The sequence below is a fragment of the Zea mays genome, chromosome 6, assembly GCF_902167145.1.
Source record: "Zea mays cultivar B73 chromosome 6, Zm-B73-REFERENCE-NAM-5.0, whole genome shotgun sequence".
Lineage (NCBI taxonomy): Eukaryota > Viridiplantae > Streptophyta > Magnoliopsida > Poales > Poaceae > Zea > Zea mays.
In genome coordinates, this window is record NC_050101.1 from 129331481 (window position 1) to 129337235 (window position 5755).

A 5755-nucleotide genomic window follows, 5' to 3' on the forward strand; every position below is an offset into this window, starting at 1 on the left:
GTGGTGGCGCTCGCCTAGGTGCTCGACCGCGGCGGCACTTTCTGCGCACTTGGCTCGCGGCGGCGACCGCCTGCGTGCTTGGCCATGGCGGTGCTCGCTTGCTTGCGTTCGGCTATGACGCGGCTAGATGCTCACGTTCCATTGGGACAGTGGCAGCATGGTTCGTGCTCGTCCTGCGTAGAGCGCGGTGGCGTGGTCCGCCGGGGTGCGCTGCATCTCAGTCAGCTTCGAGCCGACGATAAAATCTACTATAGGGATGATTTTCTTTTGTTTTCCTTCTGCGCATTTGCGTTTATGCCCGAGGGAAGAAAAATACTTACAATGCAGAAAATCATTACTGGGAGTATAGCTGCGAGTGAGATTACCTTATTATTGCTATGTGAACTCCTAAATTGCAAGAGCAATGGTGCTGATAACGTGTTAAGGACCCTTTGCTACCGAGTGTAGTCCAAAGGCTACTTAACTCATAAACACATGAGACACAAAGATATAGGAAGTATTGATATTCTCACTCATGTATTCTGTTTACTGGTTACAACAAATGGTAGGGTTCTCCTCTATATATAGTGCAAAGTTAGAGTTTCGGTTAGATGGGCTACATGGGCCTTCGGTGCCCAAACTGGTTTCTTAACAGTTTCGACGGTAAACGTTAGGCGCGCTTAGACAGACCTGCGACTGCAAGTCTGCGACAACGTAGGTCTTTGCTCTCACACCCCTAGGATTGCTCATCCTAGGAAAAGACACAGATCCTAAAGGGATTTTAGTTTCCAAAGTAGCCTATGTTCGGTTGTGATGGATTAATTCCTCTGGTGGACCTTCATCATACAGTGAAATATATCATATGCATAATGCTTGAATAATATTGAATAAGAGTATTATTACGTAATAATTGTTCATAATGGTTCCACTAGTAGACACTCCATTTAGCAAAAATGTCAACTAGTTGACCATGTGCCTAAAACTCGACATAATCTTGGAACTCCGCACTCCAGTGCACCTATTCTCCTTCTAAATATTGAAAGTACATAGGTTTTGATGGAAAAAGGCAACAATGAGTACTTTCACACTCAACAAGTATTCCACTTTGAGAGAAATGGACCAGCTATATTTGTGGATTAGCTCAATTGATTGCTTTAGTTAGTCAAGTTTTATTTTAATAATAAAAACATACTAATACCCTTTTTGCCAAAGCATTTCTCTTGATAAAGATGATTATAGTCCAAAAACTAGAAAACATTAACTGCATCCGACAGTGAACCGTTACAGTCTAGTAACCTTCAAAACCTTTCACAACATCCCATAATGAAACATTTACTACATCTCATAGTGAACCTTTTGCCTTTGTAAACACTAATATGTGAGGATTCCAAGGTTGCTCTTGATCATGATCATGATTGATATATCAGTTTAACTACTCTACGGGGTTTGTACAACTTTTTCACAAATCATGTTACCCATCGCTAGGATTTGTGGTAGGGTTCACTATGAGACCTTTCAAAAGGGTCCTCCTATGTGTATTAGATGCAATATAATATTTGGGAGCAATCTCCCATAACTCTCCACCACGCACTAGGCAATATATGAACATCTCACCCAATAAATAGCCAAGAATATGTGTGGCCAAAGAGCCTTTTTTGTCCCCATGTGCCATGACTAATGCCCATAAGGCCTCACTAATTAAATGTTTAAGACCTGAGCCCATATAGTCATTATGGTTGTACGGTTTCCCCGAGTGGTCGCTCAGTGAAAAAGCAGTCCTTAGGGTGAGGCACTTGAGCAATCCTAAATCCCATGCTCAAGTCCCCATTTTCCATGTTGCTGAAAAGATAACTTTTATAAAACTTGTTTCAGTAAAACTTTGAATTCACAATTCTCTTTTGTTATAGTATAGCACTAGCATCATCGGTCAAAATTCCAAATTTGCAGTTTAACAAGGACATGGTGGTCAATAGCTAGGTAAGTCCAACTAGGAGCAACAAATTGACCAAAAATAGTAACTAACATTTAATGTAATAGGGTACAGGATCTCGAAACACTTGCCTTTTCAAAGTTTTCTGGGTCCTCAAAAGTGGGGACCGGGATACAATTGCAAATCTCCAAGTCTACTCATATCATATAACAAATATGGGAACAAAATAAGAAATAATACACCAAGCACAAACAGATTGCATAAAAATAGTTTTGGAATTTTTATGTGGAACAATACAAATTATTTCAAACCAAAATCATTTAATTTGAGTGAAAATGATTTTGTTATCCATTTTAATGTATTTAAACAATCAAACTTCGTAAAATTATTTTGAGTCCCGGCCCGGTTTTTCCCCACTAACCAATTACGTTACGACCACTGAACAAACTTGGTTGACGAACATGGTTTATGCACCGCTAATCTAGCGGCTTGTCGAGCATTTGACAAACTCACACCATCCATTTCAAATTGGATTTGTCCCGTGGACACACGAGCAATCCAACCCGTAGGATTTCCTTTTCCTCTTCCCATTCGAACTTCCGCGGGTTTCCCCGTAATAGGAAGATCTGCGAGAACTCTTACCCATATCTTACAATTTCTTCGAAATTGTCCGCTCATAGCACGACGGAATTGTCCGATTGTAGCCCGACGCGCTGCTTCAATGGCTCGAGGTAGTTTTCTAATTATCCATAAAGGTCATGATTCAAAAACTATATTATCAACCCCTCGAATGAACTAAAGGGTATGTGGGTTGTTTTTCATTGAATGGAGGGGCTCTTTTGAAAGCTTGGTATTGTCAATGCTGCGTTGACCTACAGTTGACCGGTATTGAGGCTCTCCGACCGTTGGATCACATGTGTGTGGCTCATATTAACAAGTGAGTTGTGTCGACGACGCTTGGCGACGGTGATGGTCTCCACGATGGGAGTTCATCGGTGATTTTTGGGCTGGGGTCTATGTGTTTGGTTGGGGTTGTGGATTGACACCAAGCCATTATGGTAACTCTCTAAGAATGGTTTGAGGGTGGTGGAGCAAGTTGTGTGTCACACCCAGTTTCAGAAGGTAAACCGAATACGAACCATGTATGTGCCAGGATCAGAACTCACGTACACAACGATTAAATAAACGATTCATCATCGCACAATGCTCGAATAACATAACATAAAGAGTATTTAACTTTATTAGAAAACGAAGTCGGAGACATCCACATAGTCTTAGACTTACAAATATCAAAGTGCTTAAAGGGAAACATAGCTAATTAGAAGACCTCCCACAAGCAACTGACTGGGGGATAACGCTAATCTAGATCTAGAACTCATTGTAGTCTTGAAACTCCTCGAACTCCGCCTTGTTGCCATCTTCATCTGCTGAGTAAAGTTTACAATAGAGGCAACCTGGTGTTTTGTGAAAGAAAGGGTGAGTACACATTAACATACTCAGCAAATGCCCCATTTGGCCAAGGTGGAATAACATTATGTGGAGTTTGGCTATTAGCGATTGCTTTTACTTCATCAAGTTTTATCATTAACATAAGCTAGGTTTTATCATAAATCCCAAGTTATTAGCCCATGGGATACCTACTCATAGAGGAAATATCAGAATCTGTAATCAAGATCATCGTAATTAAAGTCATCATCAGAATTGTAACCAGGGTATCTCTAATCAAAGTAGCTCCCAGGGCCGCTCTTGACCGTGAGCACGACTGATATATCAGTTTCAATACCCTCTAAAGAGGTTGCACACTTTACCCATGATCTGTGATTCCCTTTCTAGCTTGGGTTTGCAAGGCCCAAATTCACTTCCGAGGTGAATGGCTAGGGATTCACTACATAGGCTTTACAAAGATTCCCCAAAATGTATAGCTTCCCGTTAGGTTTTCTTGGTGTTGTAAGCACAATACACCTCCCCGAGGGGGCGAACCACTCTCGGTAGAGAGATTATGTAACACCTCAAAATCTTATTGTGGTGATTAGAAAATTTCTATGAAATATTTGGATTAAAAATGGTTTTTCCTTGAAACTATTTTTCTAAAGCCAAATAGATGGGAAAAATAAAATATTAGTTATGTGTTTAAATCATTTTAAACATAAGTTATATGATGAAGTAGTTTACATGAATTATTCTTTTTAGGAATTGTATGGGAGATTAGGTGGTTTCAAAAATAGAAAAGTTATTTGAATTTTAGGAAGCATGAACTATGCATTCGAAATTAAACAATTAATTAAAGGAATAAAATGAACCTAGCATTGAATGCTGGTAAATTTCTATGTTTGTTCATTTTAAATAAATTTTGAAATTCAAAGACCTGATTTGAATTGGGATTCAAACTTAAATTAAAGAAGTTAAAATAGAAAGGAAAAGGAATAGAAGAGATAAAGGAAAAGAGAAACTCGCTGTTGGGCCGAAACTCGCCCACGCGGCCCATTCCTATCCCCCACTGCACGGCCCAGCCAGCCCCGCTTCCAACGACCGCAAAGCCCGTATCTACATTCTGCGTTCGTCCCTGACAACGTGGGCCCGGTCCGCCAGCCTAATACGCCACCTGGACTCCTCTGTTGGTCGTTGCGGAGTGGGTCCCGTTTGCCAGGTTCGTCTCCACCAAACTGATGGACGTTGCACCTCAACAGACCACCGAGATCCCCGACCGCAGCCAGAAAACTATCTAGCCGAGGTCCTATAAATACCCGAGTGCTCGCCTTCGTGTATCCCAAACACAGAGAGAGACCCACCGGTGGTGCGGAGAACGAAAGAGCAGAAAGATGGAGAAGCCGCAGTCGCCGTCGCGCCTAGGTTTCATCCACGTCGTGCCTCTACTCGCAGTGGATGGCTAGGGAGATTCGCTGAGGCATGATGAAGGAAGATGTGACAGCGAAGTAGGGGGGAGGCCCCTCAGTGGCGCCCAAATTCCTCGTCGAACGACAACAGACGACGTGGATCCACCATGCACCGTGGCCGAAGATTTCTGCTGCGCCACCGTCGGTAAGACCTCTTCCCACGTGCTCGTCATCAACTCCGCATCACGTAGAAGCTTTCGGATTAGGAAGTAATGCCCTGGGTCACTGGATCGTTGATCTCCGGCGTGATCACCGCATCGGCACGGTGGCGCCGCCGTGCGCGGACAGCCGGAGGGGGGAATAGTGCTTACCGTTGATCGATGGGGGAACGACTAGGATTAGATTCTTCTGTTACTGGTTGGGGTATGGAATCTGCACCGTCTGATCGGGAGAGAGCGGGTGAGATTATAGGAAGTGTGCCGCTTCGACCACATTCGTTTTGAGCCGTCGATGGCGTGATAAGCGATCATGAGTGAGATCAAGACACGAGGGGTGGTGCTGACCGTCGACATTTGATCAAACGACTACTATTTGGTACCGGTTCGGTTATGAGCTTGATCTAATCTAGGCCATTGAAAGCAGACCCGACGGCTCTGGATGGCTCGTACCCCTTCGGTCGCAAACAAATGCAAAAGAACCGATGTCGTTTTACCAAATAAACCCGTCATCCCGTGCCATTATAAGATCATTACAGATTGACCCAAACATTTATAGATCAGTCCTTGACCTTTGGGAAATTAATGTCGCCACCCATTTTTCAGTTAACAACAATAATAAAATCTAGAAATTGGTTTCTATGCGTAAAACTAATTCCAAAAATCATAGAAAATCTATAAATGATTTATTCTACAATTTGACCCGTGCAAGTTGCGTTAGTTTTATAATAAAGTTACCCACAGAGTGACAATATTATTCGATCATGTCCCATAACTTTTATAAATAGGTATTTTGT